A 24,167-nucleotide genomic window follows, 5' to 3' on the forward strand; every position below is an offset into this window, starting at 1 on the left:
TTGTGGCCTTGCCAAGGCAGATTGGTGTAGATGGAGTCGATGGAAGGGAGGCTTGTCTGTGTGATGGTCTGGGCTACATCCTCAAGTCTCTGCAATCTATTGCTGTCTTGGATGGAATTGTTTCCAGGCTGTGATGCATCCCGATAAGATGCCTTGTATGGCGCATCTGTAGAAGTCGGTGAGAGTTGTTGGATACACGCCAAACTTCCCAAGCCTTCTAAGGAAGTGGAGACATTGATATGTTTTCTTGGCCTTAGCTTCAATGTGACTGGCCACGGACAAATTGCTGGTGATACTTATTCCAAGAAATTTGAAGCGTTTAACTATCTCCACTTCAGTGCCACCAGTGTAGTCTAGGGTGTATGGACTGCTTCACTTCCTGAAGTCAATCACAACCTCCTTTATCTTGCTGACATTGAGGGAGAGGTTGTTGTCTTTTCACTAAGTTGCAAGGTTCTCTCCTTTCAGTACTCTTTCTGTACTTCTCGTCATATTCCATATCCGTCCCACCACGGTGGTATCTTTTGCAAACTTGTAGGTTGAGTTGGATTGGTATTTGGCTGCACAGTTGTGAGTGTATAAGTGGCTGAAAACACATCTTTGCAGGGCACCAGTATTGAGAATTATCATGGAGAATGTTTTGTCACCTGTTCTCACTGATTGTGGTCTGTGGGTCAGAAACTTGAGGCTTGTGTTGCAGAGGGGAGTACTGACCCCACCTTCCATGAGTTTGGAGATGGGCTTGCTTCGTTCCAATGTGCGTTGGCAAACTGGCAAAATTGGCTTGGTGATAAGAGGTAGTGGTCAAAAAGTGCTTTTCAGACTGGTGCGCACAAGGATTAGTGCTGGGACCATTGTGGTGTGTCTAACACGGGTCTTTCTGAGACTAACTCAGGTCTTTCATAAGTTGTGTGCATCACCACCACTTTCTTTTACCCAATCACCAATTTAGTGCCAATAAATGCTAAACTACTGTTAAAGGATTCAATAGAATGTAGTCGGAGACAGTAAGACTAGTGGGAGAACTGGGAAGGGGGAGGCGATGGAGACTCAGTTTCCCATGCTTCCTTTCAATGTTCCCCATTAAAAAAGATATTGTCATGTTATAAAAAGGTGACTTAAGAGTGCTGAGGTACTAATATTCTGAGAAACCACCAAGGTCCCAGGCATGCCAGATTATCATGGTTTTACTAAGGTGGGCTGCTGGCAGTAGGAACTATCAGTAGGTGTCTAAGGAAGCCCATAATTGTCTCTTTGTATGGAGAAGGTGAGGTTGTTGGAAGTAGGGGAGGAAATGGGATGTCAGGACCTGACAATGATGAGTTTGGGTTTGGGGATTGGGGGGAAGGTGAGGGGGAAGGTGAGTGGGGTGTTATCTGAATGGAGTCAGGCCTGGTAATCAAGGAGTCTGTACGGAGACCATTAGCTGATGAGAGTCAGTGCTGCATGGGGAGGAGAGGGGTGGTGATGATTCCAAGGGATGTAAGGTTATTGATTTACCAGCCAAGTGTTCAGGCCAGGAAAACACGGTCCAAATTTCCTTGTAATGTTGCAAAGGACACATTGTTCAGGCTATGACATAAGAAGTCTGGCCAGGAAAGCAACGAAGGCTCATGCCTGATTATATTTCTGGCGTAATGTCAAGAGACAGACACATGGATGGCAGTCATCAAATTTAGAACAGGAACTGTCATTTTTCAATTGCCTATCACTAAGAAGAAATCATGCAATTGAATTTCTAAGCTAATATCATTAAAATCTGGCTAAAAACTCCACACTAAAATTGACTGTTCCAGCCAAATTCTTTTTGGAGTTGTTGATACGCATTTTATATTTGCAATGAATTCACGTTTATATCAACTAAATGTAATGGAAACTTGAGATAAAAGAAGTGCATCAATTTAGTGGAGTACCTTGGGGTGCTAAAGATTAGCATTAGACCCACAAATATTCAGAACTTGTATTTATGGCTGAGATGAAAAGTCGATGTATGGTATTCATATTGAGTGGCATTAGAAGGGGTGGCACAGAGGTGCACCAATAGAGTTGCTGCCTCACAGCGCCAAAGCCGTGGGTTTGATCCTGACTACGGGTGTTGTCTGTATTGAGTTTGTACGTTCTCCCTGTGACTGCATGGGTTTTCTCCGGGTGCTCCGGTTTCCTCGCACACATCAATGACGTTCAGGTTTGTAGGTTAATTGGCTTTGGTAAAATTGTAAATTGTCCCTAGTGTGTAGGATAGTGCTAGTGTATAGGGTGATCACTGGTCGGTGCGGACTGGGTGGGCCGAAAGGCCTGTGTCCGCATTGTATCTGTAAAGTCTAAAGTAAAGTCTAAAGAAAGCAAGATGTGAAAGTGAGCTGTAAGGGGTGCAGAAAAAAAGAAATTGGTTACAAGAAGATAGGTAAGAAGGTGGTAGATTTAATATAATGTGAGATTATTCATTTTTTTAAGAAACAAAGCTTTTAAATCATGAAAAAAACTGACAGATGATGGAGTATAAAAGGACCTCAATGTTGAACCCTTGCTGAGATTGTGAAGGACTTTGGTGAAACCAAACTGGAGTTTAGATTCTCAGTAATTGCGTGTTTTCAAAGTGGCGATTAATAGATTTTTAGACACAAGTTAAGAGAGGATAGGGGAATAGGAGAATTAACTTGGGGCACAGGATCAACTATGACTTTACTGAATGATGGGGCAGAGTCAATGGGCCATTTTGTCTATTCTTGCTTTCACTTCTATGCTTTTAGTTAATGGGTTAAAGACACGGTTTTATATAGAGTACCAAAAAAATAGCAGATAACTTTGTAATTGCCCTCTTGTTGATTATTGTAAATACACATTAATTGAAATCACTTAAACCTACCTTTGAAAATCAATACACCCTAAACTCTACCACTCTAAACATTTCCAGTTAGATGCTGCAAACTTTGATTTGTTAATTGAAGAATTTAATAATTCACAAAATAGATGACCAGCTTGCTAAATTATGACAAATGTCTTTTATTTTAAGTACTAAAGCATACCGACACAGTGACTACAAAATACCAATGTCATGAATGAACGCATTTATGGTTAACATGGTAATTTATCTTGATGGACTAGTGAAGTTCGAAGAAGAAAAGCAACTTTGAAAAAAAAGAAATTGCCATCATTAAGAAAATATATTTTTCTACATTAAAAACTGGAGAAAAATTGACTTGTAGATTAAAGTAAAATGCAATTTTACTGCTAAAAGTTGAGCTGTAAAAGTCGTTTGCTGCTAATGAGTGAAGTTTGAAATTCTGGCAACTGTCCTATAGTTACCTCACTCACCAAGTATTTAACAAAGGCAGCATTATTGAGGAACAACCAATTATTGGAAAGGCAGAGAGGACGTAGGACAAAGGACACCTGACAGATGTAATGTTAATAATTTACTTGCATGTCTTTGAAAAGTAGAGACAGATGCTGTTCACAGAAAAAGGTTCTTAAAGTACCCTAATTGAACTTTACTTTTACCACGGCTTTTATCATTGGCTACACTACTTGCATGCAGCACAATACTGAAGATTAATACATTTATAGTTTACACATCTTCTATTTTTTATTTTTCATACTCCAGGGAAAAGCATACATGAAAGAGCACAATCTGTATCCTGAAGTCACTGCATGTAGCTGCTTCATCAAGTCAAACTAGGTGAAATCATTAATAAAGAGGGAAAATATCCAATGACATCAATTAGTTTAGTTTAGGTTTGAGATACAGTGCGGAAGCAGGCCCTTCAGCCAACTGAGTCCGCACCGACAAGCAATACCCGCACATTAACACTACCCAACACACACTAGGGAAATTCTTACAAATAACCTACAAACCTGTACACCTTTGGAGTGTGGGAGGAAACCGGAGCACCCAGAAAAAACCCAAACAAGTCGGGGGGAGAATGTACAAACTCAGTATAGACAGCACCTGTGGTCAGGATCCAACCCGGGTCTCTGGTGTTGTTAGGGAGTAACTCTACTGATGCGCCACCTTTTCGCCTCTTAATTATCTAATTCAATTAAATTATCTCCTTAAAATAAATACTCTAGCATTTACAATGTTTATAACACTGAGAATCTATCAGATACATTATTCTTCCTTCTCTTTGGTGCTATATTTAGGTTGCAAACTAATGTGATATCTAAGTAAACTTCATCTGTCTTTTCAATTGCTTGGTTTGTACCAAAATAAAAAAGATTCAACATTGAAACTAAAACAAATGTAATCTGGAACTCATATCAGTGTTCTGGTAAGAATTATTTATATGCCAATAAACGGGACCATGTCTGGAAGGCACTGTCACATCTATTATTTTGGAACCTATGGCAAAGTTCAGAAACTATCCCATCAGGTTTTCAATCTCTTTAATACAAAGCATCTTCAGTTGTCTTCCAATGTCAAAATGTACCCATCTGCTGTTGAAATTCATCTGGTTTACTAAATGGCACTGATGTAATAGCAAGCAAAATAATAATTATCAGGGACTCCGATGTCACCCGCTATGGCTACCAAGAAGCAAGAAACTGCAGATGCTTGTTTACAAAAGAAGACACAAAGTGTTGGAGTAACTCAATGGGTCAGATCACCTCTTGAGAACATGGATAGGTGATGTTTTGGTTCGGGACCCTTCTTCAGACTAATTGCAGGGGAGGGGGAAGAAAGCAGGAAGAGAGGAATGGTAGGGCAAGGCCTGCCAGGTAATAGGTTGAAGGGGTTTTTGATAGGCAGATGTAAGACAAAGACCAGAGATGAACAGGCAGAAGGTGTGAGACAAAAGGATTGAAATTGTAAATTGTGAAGCTCGTGGAGGGGGGGGGGAGGGGAGAAATGGGTGTGCATCCAGGTAGTGCATAGAGGTATGGGTGGGAAAGAATGGCGGGGTTATATGGGGGAGAAGGAACATAAATATTTTAATTTTCTATTTTGGGTTGGTTGTGAATCCAGATCGCAGAGGGAAAAGAACATTTACAAAGAAATTCAATTGATTTTTTTTTCATTGAAAGCAATTGACAATTTTTGTTCTCATTTTAATGCTTGAGAGGGTCAGTATTTTCAGACTGAAGCATGATGATGATTATTTCTGAATCATTTTGCTTCACACTCGAATATCAACTGGGCCATTCCGGCAGTGAGTAATCCTTGTGCCTCTGACAAAGTTGCCTCAGATTGCAACACTTATTTTGTGGGAGAAGCATCCATAAAATTGACCTGTGAATGACTACCTTTAGACATGCCTGAGACAGCTCGGTCTTTTCCCCAATGGTTGATTGGACCTAAACAATTGAATGGCCTAATTCTGCTCCTATGGCTTATGGTCATGTCTTCTGGTTAGGACCACACTGATATGAGTGCACTGGGAGTTTATTCAGAGAACTTCCTGAGGTCATTTGTAGCATTTTATAATTATATTTATTTATACCTGTAGATTTGTGCAGTGTGTATATATCATCATCATCATATCATATATCTACAGCCGGAAACAGGCCTTTTCGGCCCTCCAAGTCCGTGCCGCCCAGTGATCCCCGTACATTAACACTATCCTACACCCACTAGGGACAATTTTTACATTTACCCAGCCAATTAACCTACATACCTGTACGTCTTTGGAGTGTGGGAGGAAACCGAAGATCTCGGAGAAAACCCACGCAGGTCACGGGGAGAACGTACAAACTCCTTACAGTGCAGCACCCGTAGTCAGGATCGAACCTGAGTCTCCGGCGCTGCATTCGCTGTAAAGCAGCAACTCTACCGCTGCGCTACCGTGCCGCCCATATATTCTGCATCATATATCCAGATGTTGATAATAATAATAATAATAATAATAATAATAATAATAATAATAAATAATAATAATAATAATACATTTAATTTATATTGCGCTTTTCTGGAAACTCAAAGACGCTTTACAGAGCAAACAAGACATAAAAACAAACAAACAAAAGATTTATCCAGACCAATTTTATCCAAATCCTTTACATTAATACATTTCCTCATCAGAATTAATTAAATGGATGTCAGTTCATACCATATACTATGTGAATCACTTGTTCTTGGAACAATGGGAGTGTAGCATATTTCAATAATCAATCATTTCATACAAATGATTTTTGGAAAATGCCTTTCAATGTGTATAAAGGGAGTTAATTTCTCAACGTGTTGAATATTATTATCAGAGTGAGACTCATTTTAGACCATGGTATTCTTGTTTTATATATTATCTGAGATATAGGAATTATCAGTCGATTCCAATACATCATCATTCTATTATATTATTGCACTGTAAACAAAGAAACCATTTTATCATTTTTGAATTGACATCTGGTCGACTTTATTTCTGCTGTAGTTATAAACTTATTGTGCTGAGTTAAACTGGTTATTTTAACGATCATTACAAGATCTAAAATGCTAGAACCAAAAGGGAAACATTATTAACATACTGTAAAACTCTTCATTGAGGAAATCTCAGCAAAGCATAGGATCAGACAACTCAGAAATACACCGAAGGTAGACACAAAATGCTGGAGTAACCCAACAGGTCAGGCAGCATCTCAGGAGAGAAGGAATGGGTGACGTTTCGGGTCGAGACACCTTTGTTTAATTGCTGATGCCCTGACACACACACATGCAGAATACACAGATGAGAAACCCCATCTGCCGATATATGGTGAAGGTCTTTGAGTTTTAGGTCAATGTGCTGGTGGGCGACCAAATGAAACCGAAGAATTCTGGAAGTGCCAAATTTACTGTCAGCACTTCAGACTAATTCCCAGGAATGCACATAACACCAATGCACATGTGGAATCCAACATGGGAGGGGGTTTGCAGACATTACTCATAATGTACAATAGGAAATTTGCTTGAACAACCTGCTTCAATTTTGACATTGAGTGCAGGGAGTTTTATTTTTCAATTCAATGGAAAAGAGGAGCTGCAAGGGTCCAACATATTAGTGCTTTTTAAATTTTCTCAATTGCTTTAAATTTATTTGAATGTTTGAGTTTTTGTATGTTGTTTTATTTTAACATTGTTTAAATCGTTTGAAGAACTCTAAAAAATGTAATTGTTTCTGAAACATTCAGAAGTATTCAAAGTAATGGACATGGTGGGGTGGTGCAGAGAGATGGCTTAGCTCTGGCAATCACAACTTCAGTGGTTTCTTGGCCAAGATGAAACTATTTACATCACACCAGATTATATGACCCTGCAAAAATTTGCTTGATGCATAGAGCTGATTTCCTTGAACAAGACTTTTTTTTGTGTTGCTCAGTGCTCTAATGACAGCTCACTCACATTATTTCTGGCAAATTGAATTTAATATATATATATTTTTTTTTGTCCATCCTCAGTCATATAGCATGGAAAAGGTCCCTTCAGTCTAACTCACCCATGCTGACCAAGACACTCCATCTAAGCTAGTCCCATTTGCCCAATTTGGTCTATTCTAATCCTTTTTTATCCATGTACCTGTCCAAATGTATTTTAAATGTTGTTATTGTACGATCCTCAACTACCTCCTCTGATAGCTCCTTCCATACCCTTACAATCCTGTGCGAATAAGTTGCCCTTCACGTGTCTAATAAATCTTTCTTCTTTTATCTGAGAAAAAAGACTCTCTACATCCACCCTGTTTATTCATCTCATGATTTTATACATCTCTATATGATTAACCCTCGGCCTCTTGTCCTCCAAGGAATAATATCCTGGCTTGCATGATCTTTCTCTGCAGCTTATGCCCTTGAGTCCTGGCAAAATCCTCATAACTTTTCTCTGCACTTTTTCCACCTCAAAGGCAGGGTGACCAAAACTGAAATCAATATCCATTTCTGCCACACTAACATCTTGTACAACTGTAACATGATGTCCCCTATTCCATATTCATATTCCATATTCAGTTCCCTGACTGATGAAGGCTAGGGACAGCCTTCTTCACTACCCAATCTACCATGTCCATGTCTTTTTCTGTGGTAGAAACAGAGGTAAAATATTAATTGAGGACTTTCCCCATCTCCTACGGCTCTACACATAGGGGACCACTTTGATTTCTAAAGGCTCTTGTTCTCTCTATAGTTATATTTTTTTCCTTTCATATACATAATCTTTTTTGATTCTCTTTAATCTTATCTATCAGAGCTATCCCATGCTCTTTTTTATCCTCCTGATTTTTTTTTGAAGTGTGCACTTCAATCCTTATACTACTCCAAAATACATGTGATGGCAGCTGTACATACCTGACCCATACCTTTTTGCTGACTGGAACCTCAATATCTCTTGTCATCCAGGGTTCCTTATTCTTTCCTGCCTTGCCGTTCGTTCTAACAGAGACGTACATAACTTGAACTCACACTATCATACTTCTAAAATCATCCCACTTTGTGATGTCTCTTTGCCCGCAAATAACATCCTCCATTAAGCTTATCCTATCATTACCATTAAAGTTGGCCTTGCACAACTTAAAACGTTAACTTATGGACCTGCCCTGTCTTTATCTCTCAATATACTAAAACTCTCGTTTGTTTGTTTGTTTGTTTGTTCCTGAACTACAGTCAAAACGGTACAAGATAGCCCGACAATTTTAGGCCCACTTTACTCACGGTCGTCCATTTGGTGTTAATGGAAGAAGTTTCATTGAAATCGGTGTTATTCACATTTTAAAGTTTAAATCAATCTCCTAGGAAGGGAGGGGGGAGAGAGGGAGGGCAGCAGGAAGAGGGTAGGGAGAGGGGAGGAGGGAGGATAAGGGGGGTTGAGGGGGATGGGGTGGGGGGGCAGGGAAGGGGGGAGGGGGAGGGAGGGGAGGGGGAGGAGGGAGGGAGGGTGGAGGGTGACGAGGGGTAAGGGGGAGAGGGGGCGGAGGGGGGAGGAGGGGGGAAAGGGGAGGGGGAGGGGGGGGGAAGAGAGGATGCTGCACCAATGCCGGAGAGGTTTGGGCCCAACGGGTCCACTTGGTCTAGTAACTATTTAAAATTTAATAGAACCATGGTTGCTGGTCGTGAAAAGTTCGCCCACTGTCATTTCAATCACTTCCTCTGCACAATTCCCAAAGTTTAGGTCAAGTTCTGCCCTTTCCTTTGTAGAGCCCTCTACACATTATATAGAGGAAACTTTTCTGAACACACATGACAATCCCCTACTATGACAACCCTTTAGTCTTGCAGCTGCCTGCAATTTCCTGGCATGTTTGTTCTTCTAATTCCCATTGAATCTTTAGGGGCCTATAGTACAATCAAGGTGATTATTCCCTTCTTATTTCTCAGCTTCACCCATCCAGCCTCACTGGATGATCCTTAAAGGGCCTATCCCTGTTCGGCGATATTTAAGGCGACTGCCGGCGACTGTCAAAGTAGTAGCAGATCGCCGAAAGACTGGCGACAGGACTCCCCCTACGACAATGTCTACGACAATGTCTATGACAATGTCTACGACAAGCAACCACCTAGTCAACGGCAAGTTACCGACAAGCAGCGACCTAGTTGTCGCGATTTAGGACGTCCACCTACGACAACAACCACAACAAGCTATGACCTACCTCCACCCCTGACAAGCTACGACCCTGTCGGTCACAACTGATGAAAACTGCAGCCATTTCACGTACTTTGGCGGCAAAGGGGTGTGGGTAGGGTTTCCAATCATTCTGCTTGGTGACTGCCATGGGGCAACATGATGGCATTGCTCTTACAAGAAGAACAAGCCCTGCTGCTTGCAGCGGCCCTCGTGCTTAAAATTCTGCAAGACAGAAGGACAAGAAGAATGGGGAAGAAGAAGCCCAAGAAGAGGTCTGTGTGGTTGAAGCCCTTGTCCCTGAAGAGACCCAATGCAGTGCAATGTCAAAATAAATTAAAAGAGTTTGCTTTTCAATGCAGTGCAATGCTTCTGTTTGTGTTTGTTTTATTGTTCAAAATAAATGAAATTAAAATATTTGAAAGCGATGACGTGAGAAACTACTCTGAAATACAATAACTTCAAACATCAATCTTTTGTCAAAATGTCCAAAATTTACTTTATTCAAAAAACAAAATTCTTATAAAAGGTGGATAACCATCGTCAGTACCGGCGACAACCTAAGTCACCTGGCGACAACCTGGTGACAACCTACGACAGCACCCACGACAGGAGACGACAAGCTACGCTCATTGGCGTCAAACCAGCAGTCGCCGAAAATGTTCATGCCTTGACAAACTTCAGCGACGACCAGAAAAACGCTCTGACGTTTTGGAGACTACTCACGACCATGCCCGCGCCACACCCCCGCGACCGTGCGGCGACAGTCTAGTCGCCTGTAGTCGCCTTAAAAATCGCCGAACTGGGACAGGGCCTTTACTAATGTCATCTTGGAACACTGCCTTGATGTTCTACCTCATTAATAAAGCAGCTTCCCCTCCTCTTTTATCCCACCTCAATCTCACCTGTAGCACCTGTACTCTGGAATAAGCTGCCAGTCTTGTCCCTCCTTCAGCCAAGTTTCTGTAATTGCCATAACATCGCTGTCCCACATACCTATCCACAACCTGAGTCCATCCACTTACCTGTCAGGTGTCATGTAGGTCATTTATCAACAATTTTTCAATATGCTTGCTGAGGGAGGTCCACAGGTATTTGACCGATGTAAGCATGGAGGTGCCTGCTGTGAGTGCTAATAATAGAATTAGCTAATAATAAATGAAAGAGTAATTTTAGATACACTAGCATTAGTGTGTGTGTGCGTGAAAAGTCACAAACCTGTTTCCAGTTGAAAAGACAAAATATATGCACAAAACCATCCTTAAAAAATGGCAAATCTTCTGAACTTGCAGATACTCTTAGATTATTTTATTTGTACATTTGTGTCAGAATCCTCAAAGGATGTAACCCTGCTAGCAAAAGGCTGACAGCAAGAGGCTGTATCACTTGCACAGTCGGTGTGCTGCGTCACCAAGGGCTTCTGAAAATTCACAACCCATCGTCCACTGGTTTTCCCACATCTACTCAATTCGATATAACCTCATATAATATGAATGGATGAGTCACATATGATTTCCTTTTCATAAATCTGTTCTAACTTAAATCAGTACTTTCAAAAGAACATTTCAAATATTAATATTGTATTTTCCATAAACTTTTATTATTAGAGGGACAGTATAACCTTGCTCTTTAAATTCTTATTGCAAACATGGCGACAAGCAAGCCAGGTCTGCAGCTGGGAGAACCTTTGGTTTTCCCTGAAAGTGTATTCCCTGAAAGCTGATTAAGTAGTCTGTTTCCTTGCAACTATTTCCATTACAATCGAAAACTCTCAAATAAATTCTTGTCACTTTAGATTTAATTTGTGTTTGTGATCTTTTACATTTACTCACCCACTTAACCACAAAGCAATAATTTTATATTTTTGATATTTTTATAAACTCTGATGAGAAACAGGCTAAAATATTATACTGGCCATACATTTTGCAATGTTGATGCCATAACTGAAAGTCAGCATTTCCTCACAGAGTGTATTTTTGTGTTTAGTTAAAGACATTTAAAGAAAGATATTTCCATGTACAATAACAAATACAGTTAGGAAAGTTTCCAAGGGATATGGACCAAACTCAGGTACATGGGATTAGCTTAGGTGGGGCATCTTGGTAGGCAAAGATGAGTTGAGCCAAAGGGCCTGTTTCCATGTTCTGTAACTCTATGATTTGGAGATCACAGGCTTGGGCACCACCGATTTTCATGAGTAGCCAGCATTTTATGCCCTTCTGTTGGAAAGACCACAATTGACTGTCCTGGCATTGATGGTTTAGTAAATTTGTTTGTTAAATCCCCATGCAGTATTATTTTTTAAAAATAGATATATTTCTAACATTATTTATGCACGTCTAGTTGTGTAACTTTGGGGGTTCTGTGTATACTCTGTTCAGTTCAGACAAACGGGTTAAATAATTTGCTGAGTAAGAACTCATCCAAAATGGCAAGTAATCTTATAAGCTTCAGTTTTGCTTGCTGATAATATTGTCAAATGGTTAAAAGAAATGTGCGTTCCTACTTATTTGGGTGATGGAAACTTGCATTAAACAGAATTAAACAGCACAAAACTTGCCTTCAGCGACAGTGGCCAGGAAGGATGTGTCACATCAGCATTGTCATATGTCTATATATATATTAAGTTTGTTCTTTGAGGGTTGACCATAAATGCAAAGCCATGATAAATGATAACATTTAGCCATAATCGGTTTATTCAATTGGATAATAAAATCATTATAAGTTTATATTCCATTGATATTCATCAATTACCAATTTTATTTGGAATATTACATTTAAACCACGTAAATTAATGTGACATTTGGAGCAATTGGGGTGTTAAATCACAGAAGGCATTTCTAAGTACCACTTTTATATGTTGCCAATCTCAATCCATTCAAGTAAGAATAAGTGGGACATTCAACTTCACAAAAAGCATATTAAATAAATACCCTAACAGCTGTGTAATGTTTTTCCTCAACTGACAACAAAATGTACAATGGCCAGTTGTTTGATCTGTGTGGAGGGTAGCATTTTGGAGTGATTACCTCAACTGATCAGATGTGTTCATTATTTTACACAAATTCCATGATATTTTCAATTCCAAGGTCATCAATTCTTTGTTCAAATTAATTCGATTTTTAAAATAAAAGTTATCAGCAAATTAAATTCAATCCACAGGCCTTGCGTGCTTGTTCATTTGTTTTGTACTCATCTCAGTTTTAAATGGCCTCCCCTTTATTCTTAGACTGTGGACCCTGGTTCTGGACTACCCCAACATTGGGAACATTTTTCCTGCGTCTAGTTTGTCCAGTCCTTTTATAAATGTATACATCTCTATAAGATCCCCTCTCACCTTTCTAAACTCCAGTGAACACAAGCCCAGTCTTTCCAATCTTTCCTAATCTGACAGTCCCGCCATCCCAGGGATTTACCTCGTGAACCTATGCTGCACTGCCTCAATAGCAAGACGTCCTTCCTAAAATTAGGAGACCAAAACTGCACACAATACTCCAGATGTGGTCTCACCAGGGCCTTGTACAACTGCAGAAGAACCTATTTGCTCCTATACTCAAATCCTCTCATTATGAAGGCCAACATGCCATTAGCTTTCTTCACTGCCTGCTGTAACTGCACACTTACTTTCAGTGACTGGTGTACAAGGACACCCAGGTCTCGTTGCACTTCCTCTTTACCTAATCTGACACCATTGAGGTAATATTCTGCCTCCTTGTTTCTGCCGCCAAAGTGGATAACCTCACATTTATTTACATTATAGTGCATCTGCCATGCATCTGCCCACTCACTCAACCTGTCCAACTCACCCTGCAACCTCCTAACATCCTCTTCACAGTTCACACTGCCACCCAGCTTTGTGTCATCTGCAAACTTGCTAGTGTTACTTCTAATTCCATCATCCAAATCATTAATATATATTGTAAATAGTTGCGGCCCTAGCACCGAGCCTTGCGGCACTCCACTTGCCACTGCCTGCATTCTGAAAAGGACCCGTTTATTCCTACTCTTTGTTTCCTGTCTGCCACCCAATTCTCTATCCATGTCAATACCCTACCCCCAATACCACGTGCTCTAAATTTGCTCACCAACCTCCCATGTGGGACCATATCAAAGGCTTTCTGAAAGTCTAGATACACTACATCCACTGGCTCTCCTTCATCCATTTTGCTTGGCACATCCTCAAAAAATTCCAGAAGATCAGTCAAGCATGATTTCCCCTTCACAAATCCATGCTGGATTGGACCAATCCTTTTACTGCTATCCAAATGCGCCTTTATTAGCTCTTTAATAATTGTCTCCCGCATCTTCCCCAGCACCGATGTCAGACTAACTGGTCTATAATTCCACACCTCTCTCGCTCCTTTCTTGAAAAGTGGGATAACATTAGCTACCCTCCAATCCACAGGAATTTATTGAACATTGGAAAATTATCACCAATGCATCCACGATTTCTAGTGTCACATCCTTGAGTACCCTGGGATGCAGACCATCAGGTCCTGCGGATTTATCAGCCTTCAGTCCCATCAGTTTACCCAATACTATTTCTCGCCTAATGCAAATTTCTTTCAGTTCCTCTGTCTCCCTAGATCTTCCGTCCTCTAGTACAAGTTAGAGATTGTTTGTGTCTTCCTTAGTGAAAACTGATCCGAAGTACCTGTTCAACTTTTCTGCCATTTCCTTGTTACCCATAATAATTTCACCCGTTTCTGCCTTCAAGGGACCCACATTTGTCTTTACTAATCTTTTTCTCTTAACATACCTAAAGAAGCTTTTACTGTCCTTCTTTATATTCTTGGCCAGCTTCCCCTCGTACTTTTCAGCCAGTATTGTCTATTTTGTTACCTTCTGTTGTCCTTTGAAAGTTTCCCAATCCTCTGGCTTCCCGCTACTCTTTGCTCTGTTATACATCTTTTCTTTTAGTTTTATTCCATCCCTAACTTCCCTTGTCAGCCGCGGTTGCCTCTTACTCCCCTTAGAATCTTTCTTCCCCTTTGGAATGAAATGATCCTGAATCTTCTGGATTATGCCCAGAAATTCCTTCCATTGCTGTTCCACTGTCATTCCTGCTTGGATCCTTTTCCAGTCGACCTTGGCCAACTTCTCTCTCATGCCTTCATAGTTCCCTTTGTTCAACTGCAACACTGACACTTCTGATTTAACCTTCCCCCACTCAAATTGCAGATTAAAACTAATCATATTATGGTCACTACCTCCAAGTGGTTCCGTTACCTTGAGTTCCCTTATTAAATCTGGTTCAATGCTGAGAGTTGTTGGAGCAGCACACGTTGAGGCCAAGAGTATGTACGACCTAATATTATTGTGTTGGTGGAGAGGCCTTGTAATGTCAGGAGACAGTCACTGACAGCAGCATCCCAGCCTCTGGGCCACTTCTGTAAACAACTGCACCCTTCTTTGTCAGTAGGTGCAAGAGTTGGAGTGTTTTGCTTTTGATCCCCTTTGACCAGTTTTACAAGTGTGCTTCGATGGTTAACTTGGCTAAGTACTTCCTTAAAGACAAAAGTAGCCACTCACACCTCATCTCTGGAATTAAACTTTCGAGTCCAAATTTGGATTAAAGGTGCAGTGAGATTGAGAGTTGAGTGGTCCGAGTGAATCCCAGCCATAAGTGCAGTTAAGCCAGTTAACTGAGTCAGTTTGATGTTTGCAGGATGTGGGAGGTCAGGGACACCGCTGGTACCTCTGGCTGCTACAAATGTGGAAAGTGTGTCCAAGTTCAGCTCCTGAAGGACCGTGTTGGGGAACTGGAGAGGCACCTGTGGTCAGGATTGAACCTGGATCTTTGGTGCTGTAAGGTAGCAACTCTACCGCTGCACCACACCTGAAAGTGTAATGATAACTGAGTGCATGCACTTTCCCTAATTGACAAGGACCATAAAATATCAGAAAGATTGAGCTTCCCTGCAAGAGGGGTGCAGACAGAGTAAATGATTAATGATCAGAAAGGCTTGCCCATTGAAGATGTGCCTAAAACTAGAGGCCATAGTTGGAATGTCATAGTTTAAAGGTAAGCGGCAGAATGTTTTGAGGGGATCTGAGGAAGAACTATTTATATGTTAGAATCTGGAACAATCTGCGTGATGTTTTGCATGGAGACACTGTCACAACACGGAAGACACATTTAACGAGCATTGCAAAAACCTATGGACCAAGTGTTGATAAATAGGATTAGTATAGATGGGTGCTTAATGATCAGCATGGACATGGTATGTCGGAGGGTCTGCTTCTGTGTTGTATGACTCTATATATGAAAGAAATTGAAATGAATCCTGTCAGAGAGAAGCTGCATATTTCACAATCGACAAACAAATCAATTTTAAATCTACAAGTTAATCACTGTTTCGTATGCTGAATATTGTAATCAGCTAATGGGGTAGTTTAGTGAACAATAGGCATGCAAGTATTTATGTTGCAACTGAAACCAGGAGACCCATTGCCTGGTTAATCCCTGCTGTCAAACTAACTGTCACAGCAAACATTAGAGAGTAATGGTGCGAAGGAATGGGTGACGTTTCGGGTCTGAAGAAGGGTCTCGACCCGAAACGTCACCCATTCCTTCTCTCCCGAGATGCTGCCTGACCTGCTGAGTTACTCCAGCATTTTGTGAATAAATCGATTTGTACCAGCATCTGCAGTTATTTTCTTAGAGAGTAATGGTAATCTTCTGAAAGAAGTGGTGTTTCCTGCCTGACCTTTAAAGTTCCTGAGCAGTTAATGTCAATAAGAAATGGAACTTCAGTGACACCTACTGAAGGATATGGAGTACTACAACAATTAAATGCTTGATCTGAAGACGGGTCTCGACCCGAAACGTCACCCATTCCTTCTCTCCTGAGATGCTGCCTGACCCGCTGAGTTACTCTAGCATTTTGTGTCTCCCTTCGATTTAAACCAGCATCTGTAGTTATTTTCCTACACAATGAAATGCTTAACACGCTGGCTTGCACCAGTGTATAATAGTAATTGTACATAATGCTCCACTTTGTGTTTGAAGCTTTGTGTTTGATGTTTGATTTTAAAATGCTGCAATGTAAAAATTAAGCAAAATAAAGGACTTAAAGGTAATTACCATAATATTATTTAATGAGGGATGTTACCGTAATGGCAGTAATTGTAATGAATGGTGGCATGATCTGTAATTGTACTTTATATATTTTACATGGAGAATTTCAAATATCTTTAGGAAATGATTGACAGAGATTAATAAACTTTAAGAGAAATGGTGGTAGGCAATTTCATCAAAGCTGCTTTCTGGCACATAATTTGCAATGTATTGTCTGCATTGCACCATGTGAGAACATGAAAGAGCAGAAAACACCAATGAAATAATTCTAGAGGTTGATTGTGATTTATATCATAGCATAAATACTGTGTACCCTCACATTACGGTAATTCAGGTAAGCTTCTCAATAGATCTTCCGGTATCTGCAGTGTTGTTTTGCAATGCAGTCAAAAAAGTAGTACGTTGTGTTCCTACTTGCATGTGAGTATTGAACAACTATAGCTAGTTGTACCTAAAATCTTCAATTTATTCCAACAAAGAAGAAAACATATTATGAGAGTCATAAAGCATGAATACAGGTTCTTTGGCCCAACTCATCCATGCCGACTGAGATGTCCCATCTAAGCTAGTCCCATTTGCCCAGGTTTGGCCCATATCCTTTTAATTCTTTCCAATCCATGTAACTGTTCAAATGTCTTTTAAAATATTGTTATTGTATCTGTCTCAACTACTTCCACTGGCAGCTCGTTATGTATGCCCATCGCCCTTTGTGTGGTGAAGTTGTCGCCCCCAGCTTCCTATTAAATCCTTCTCCTCTCACTTATGCCCTCTCGTTCTTGATTCCCCTACCCCAGGAAAATGATTTTGTGCCTTCAGCCTATCTATTCCCCTCATGATATTATATTTCTCTATAAGATCACCCATCAGCCTCCTGCCAGCCAAGTAATAAAGTCTTAGCCTACCCAACCTCTCCATATAGCTCAGGCCCCGAATTCCTGCTAACATCCTCATAAATCTTCTCTGCATTCTTTCCAGGTTAATAGCATCTTTCCTACAGTAGGATGACCAAAACTGAAGACAATACTCCAGCTGCGGCCTCACCAATGGCTTGTACAATTGTAACATCTTCATGTATTTCTCTGCGGTAAAAACAGAAATATTCATTGAGGATCTTGCGTATCTCCTGCAGCTCCACACAAAAATGACCACTTTGGTTTCTCAGTTCTCTCTCTAGTTAAACGCAAAAAACTGAAGTAACTCAGTGGGCCGGACGGCATCTCTGGAGAGAAGGAATGTGTGATGTTTCGGGTTGAGACCTTTCTTCAGACTGGTTAGGGATAAGGGAAAGGAGAGATATAGATGGTGATGTGGAGAGATAAAGAACAATGAATGAAAGATATGCAAAAAAGTAACGATGATAAAGGAAACAGGCTGTTGTTATCTGTTTGTAGGGTGAAAATGAGAAGCTAGTGCATACTCTCTCTCTAGTTATTCATTTAGTATACATAAATTCTCTTTGCTTTCTCCTTAATCGTATCTGTCAGAGCTTTCTCAAACCCCTTTTTATTCTCCCGTTGCCTTCTTAAATCCTTTGGACTATGGCAGTCCCTGTCCATATTGGGAAAGTTAAACTATGATAACCCTATTAGTCTGACAGCTGTCTGCAATCTCCCAACATATTTGTTCCTCTAATTTCCATTGACTATTTGGGGGCCTATAGTATAATTCCAACAAGGTGACAATCCCCTTTTTATTTCTCAGCTCCACTCGTATAACCTCACTCAACGATCCTTCAGTAATGTCATCTTGAATTACTATCATAATATTCTCCTTTATAAAGCAATTCACCCTCCTCTTTCCCCCTCCACCCCCACCCCCCCTTCCAATCATGCTTATATCACCTGCACCCTGGAACATTAAGCTGCCAATCCTGTCCCTCCCTTAGCCAGGTTTATGTAGTGGCTATAACGTCCCAGTCACAGACACCTGTTCTTTCCCTGAGTTCATCTGCCTTACCTGTTAACAATCAGGTCTAGCAGGGAAATAAATGTCATTTAATCCAACCATCTTTCCTCACTCCTGCCTATGCTCCTGCCTATCCTGTCTACTGAATTGTCATTAACCTCTATACTGACTCCCAACCTCCCATTTGCCTCACTAATGCATTGGATCCCTTCCCCTGCCAATAAAGTTGATACCATCCCCAAGTGGCTCTAGCAGACCTGTCTGCCAGGATGTTGGTCATCCTCCTGTTCAAGTGCAATTTGTCCCTCCTGTACAGGTCACTTCTGCCCCACAAGAGATCCCAATAGACCAAAAATCTGAAACCTTGCCCCCTGCACCCGGTCATGCATTCATCTATCCTGTCTTTCTATTCGTATCCTCAGTATATGTAGCACCAGAAGAAATCAAGAGATCCCAAATCTAAAGATCCTGCTTTTTAACCTCTTTGCCTAACTCCATACATTCACTCTGCAGAACCTCATCCTTTTCTCTACCTGCATCATTTGTGCCAATGAGCATAATGACTTCTGGCTGCAACCCAGCCCTCCTGAGAATGTTCTGCAGTCACAGAATCTCCTCTCTGCCCCCACCCAATGAGTCGCTCCACTATTATAGCCCTGTCTGACCTCCCCTTACCCTGCATTGCCTCAGAGCTGCTGCTGCTGCTGCTGCTCTCCTCTGAACAGTTATGTTCTCCAACAGTATCCAAAAGGCTATACTTGTTTTCGAGATGAATGACAACAGGGGATTCCTGCACTTCTGCATACTCCCTTTCCTGGTGGTCATCCAATTGCTATTTGCCTGTATTTTTGGTGTGACCGTCTCACGATAACTCCCGGTCTATCTATCCCGAGGTTGTCCGATTGCAGCTCCAGTAGCCTCAAGCGGTCAGTGTTAGGCTGGACGCACTTCCCATAAATGTCGTTCTCAAGGACACTGGAAGTTTTCCTGACTTCCCACTCTGCAGGAGAAGCATACCAATGCTCCAACTGGTATCCCTACTGCACTAAAACCAGAGAGTTACACAAATAAAGATCTTACCTTATCTTACCACTACACTCCGCTCAGCATCCTCACCTAAGTCTTATGAGACAAAGCCTCAAGATTTACCCGCAAACACAGCACTTCACGTCAGGAAAACAACCTCGCCCAAAACGGCCGCTCCCTAATGTCTACCCCACTGCCTGCCTTCCTTTTACACACCATAGATTATGATTGATATCAGAAAATGTTTTAGGTGCAAATCTAATTTGGGGGAATATCTAACTTGAGGGGTACATAATTGGCAAATCTCACTTGGGGAATAAAAGTATTTATGTGATTTCTAAGCAATTCTATCACATTGCAATAGATATCGTTGGAAATGTTGTACTTTAAATAATAAAGTTATCCTCTCTCTGAGGACGTTAAATATACCTTGGCATTTTAAAGTAAATGTTCTTCCAGTCTTTTGAACAATATTTGCTCCGTATTCTCGATCTCGCCGTTTGCGAGAACATCGCTTTCGCTTGGTGGGGAAGCTCAGTATTATTAACCGCTCTTTCTTGCTGTCCTTGGCGGGCTCAATACAAAAACGTTTGTTTTTATTTTGCTTCTCGCCTCAAAGATTCGATTTTGTGGCAATCAACATTCTTCCACCCCACCCGGAATTTGCGGAGGTGCCAGCCTTTGTCAGCTTTTCACACGAAAAGCAGGGCTCCAGTTTGCAATGCTGCTCAAAAAATATATAAATATTAAGTGTCACTCCGTCTTTCCCTTTAAATGCAATTAATTTGTTGATTTCACGTTTGGTTTGGTCATGCCCATTGCCCAGGAAGCAATGTTTCGGTGCTATTAATTTAATCTGAAACATCGGTTATCGAGAAATGAGGGATTGTTTCGCATGGGCATTTATGATTGGGGGGGGTTAATTAAGGCACCGTTTTAATTACAGGGAGCGATCTTCATTCCTTCCTGCATTGAAAGGCTCGCCACTTAAACAGGGAAGCTCACGGATTCTTGTAAATGTAAAGGGAGATTGATTCGCTTCATTAAATATTGTTCAGGAGTAAAGATTATGTTGCATGCTCGAGTGCTGATGTGACCTTGTGTGATGGATGACTCCAGCAGGTTGGCGAGGTACAGGTAGGTAGTGGATACATTATTGTGTCAATACACTGCCCTTTGTGACACCATCGCCGAGGGGTCCCCCGTGCCACGTGGGCGGCGCTCCCCCCTGTCACCGGCGGTGGTAGCGGAGCGCACCATCTCCAGGCTCCCAACTTACATCTGCTTCCAAATGCAATTACTGCAAACCCGTGGAGCAAATATCAAGTGTGCCCACAGGTGTATTGCGTGCCTAATGCGTTAAAACGTAGTCCCCTGGACTCGAGTTTGTACTTCAAATGCGATTGAAATAAATCATGTAATTTCTTGCAATCAAATCCTTTCTTCTTAATTTGCAACCGGTTACAAGTCCGCGTGTTTAGTTCATGTCTAGAGTTTGTGTTCGTGTGTGATGGACGTCGCTCCTAGTCAATGTTTCGATCGCTGGTGCTGATTGACTGTTCACCAAAGCGGAGGGATGAGGATAGGGGAGGGGCGCAATGTGAGCCGACTCTTTCTCTACCTCTCCGCCAAACTTGCTGCTAAAAGCGGAAATCCCACCTTAAACTGAGCGGTTGCGTAAGTGACAACAGACGTTCGTCCAGCGGAGACTACCTGCTGCAGCGAACACCGCCCCTCAATGCGTGAGGAACTAAACAACTACAGCTGCTGGGGAGATAACATTGTGCATCTATTCCACACAACAATATTTGCAAAAGTATAACGAAGGCCATGCTTACAGTAAACCGTAACAGAAAACTTAAATGGTGCTTGTTAACTGAGGTTATCGGATTGCTTTTGATTTTGTTCTAATGCATACCATTCTTATGTATTAACGTTTCAGGAACAATAGACAATAGACAATAGACAATAGACAATAGACAATAGGTGCAGGAGTAGGCCATTCAGCCCTTCGAGCCAGCACCGCCATTCAATGCGATCATGGCTGATCACTATCAATCAGTACCCCGTTCCTGCCTTCTCCCCATACCCCCTCACTCCGCTATCCTTAAGAGCTCTATCCAGCTCTCTCTTGAAAGCATCCAACGAACTGGCCTCCACTGCCTTCTGAGGCAGAGAATTCCACACCTTCACCACCCTCTGACTGAAAAAGTTCTTCCTCATCTCCGTTCTAAATGGCCTACCCCTTATTCTCAAACTGTGGCCCCTTGTTCTGGACTCCCCCAACATTGGGAACATGTTATCTGCCTCTAATGTGTCCAATCCCCTAATTATCTTATATGTTTCAATAAGATCCCCCCTCATCCTTCTAAATTCCAGTGTATACAAGCCCAATCGCTCCAGCCTTTCAACATACGACAGTCCCGCCATTCCGGGAATTAATCTAGTGAACCTACGCTGCACGCCCTCCATAGCAAGAATATCCTTCCTCAAATTTGGAGACCAAAACTGCACACAGTACTCCAGGTGCGGTCTCACCAGGGCCCGGTACAACTGTAGAAGGACCTCTTTGCTCCTATACTCAACTCCTCTTGTTACGAAGGCCAACATTCCATTGGCTTTCTTCACTGCCTGCTGAACCTGCATGCTTCCTTTCATTGACTGATGCACTAGGACACCCAGATCTCGTTGAACTCCCCCTCCTCCTAACTTGACACCATTCAGATAATAATCTGCCTTTCTATTCTTACTTCCAAAGTGAATAACCTCACACTTATCTACATTAAACTGCATCTGCCATGTATCCGCCCACTCACACAACCTGTCCAGGTCACCCTGCAGCCTTATTGCATCTTCCTCACAATTCACACTACCCCCCAACTTAGTATCATCTGCAAATTTGCTAATGGTACTTTTAATCCCTCCGTCTAAGTCATTAATGTATAGTCTATGTATGGTATTCCTTATTAACAAAAATAAATCCAAGTGGATTCCAAATATTTTTCTAATTTCAAGAAACTTAATCTCTGAAGAAACGTCACCCATTCCTTCTCTCCCGAGATGCTGCCTGACCTGCTGAGTTACTCCAGCATTTTGTGAATAAATTCCTTCGATTTGTACCAGCACCTGCAGTTATCTTCTTATACTACTTGTTACTTCATTGTCATATACACCAAGGCACAATGAATTTCAGTGCACCTTGGTGGAAACCCATATGGATTTTTTTCTCATAATAAAGAAAAACACTAATGTGTGGAATTTTGGTTTCTTTACTTAAAAATAGATATACTCGCTGTGGAGTGCAGCAAGTGTATGCTAGTCTGGGATGACAGGTCTGACGTATTAGGAGATGCTGAGTAGGCCAGGCTTCTTCTCTAGCATTCTGAAGAATTAATAATTTGCATAAAATGTACAGAATTCATAGAGGGCTGGACAGGATAGATAGAGAGAATATCTTCAATGGCCAAGGAGTCCAGAGTCCAAAGCCTCAAAATAAGGGGTAGGCCTTTTTCAGCTGAAATTAGAAATTTCTTCACGCTGAGGTTGAAGAATTCCAGTCATTGATTGCATTCAAAACAGATATCAATAAAATTCTGGATATGAGAGCAAACTGAGGATAGGAAAATGGTGTTGAGGTAAAAAATCACTCCTGAATGGTGGCATAGGCTTGAGAACCAAATTACCATTTTTTGTTCCTATTTAGATACCAGGAACTGCAGTTGGTAGTTTACAAAAAAACGCACAAATTGCTGAAGTAACTTAAGAAGTAAGCCAGCATCTTTGGAGAACATGGATAGAAGAAATTTCTGAATTAGTCAGAAGAAAAGTCCTAACTCAAAACATCGCCCATCCATGTTCTCCAGAGATGTGGCCTGATCTGAGTTACTCTGTGCCTTTTCCGGTTCCTAAAATTGGAGAATTCCGTTGGGTTGTAAGCTACCTAAGTGAAATATAAGGTGCTGTTCGTGCAATTTGCTTGTGGCCTCACTCTGGCAATGGAGGAGATCCAGGACAGAAAGTTCAGTATGGGAATGGGAAGGGGAGTTGAAGTGATTAGCAACCAGAAGATCCAGTAAGCATTAGTGGACCGAATGCAAGTGTTTGGCAAAGTGGTTGCTGAGTCAATGCTTCGTCTCAACGATGTACAGCAGCCCACATCGAGAACACTGGATGTAGTAGATGATAGAGGAGGTGAATGTGAACCATTGTCTCTGTCCAACTCCTTTCTCCTGAACACTAGGTCACCTCGCACCAGATTCTCACTCCCCCCCCACCCCTCTCACTAAATGTCTGTCAACTAGCTTCACAGTTCACGACTATGCATCCCCCTTGGGTTTGCATCTGTTTCAATCCAACAATGTGTCTATCAGGGAGCCTCCGTGCCTGAGGTCATCTGTTGCCAGCCCTGATTTGTCCTGCCTCTTTTCGCTTCCAATGTTTTTTACCCGCTCTTCCTGCTACAATCAGTCTGAAGAAGGGTCCCGAAGTAAAATGTCATCTGTCCATTTTCTCCAGAATTGCTGCCTGACCCCTTGAGTTACTTCGGCATTTTGTGTCTATGAAAGACATGAATAAGAGGCCGAACATCGGTGATATACAGGACGATATTGGAAAGCCCTAATTCTTTAAATAAAG

This window comes from Rhinoraja longicauda, chromosome 3 (assembly GCF_053455715.1).
Source record: "Rhinoraja longicauda isolate Sanriku21f chromosome 3, sRhiLon1.1, whole genome shotgun sequence".
NCBI classification, from domain to species: domain Eukaryota; kingdom Metazoa; phylum Chordata; class Chondrichthyes; order Rajiformes; family Arhynchobatidae; genus Rhinoraja; species Rhinoraja longicauda.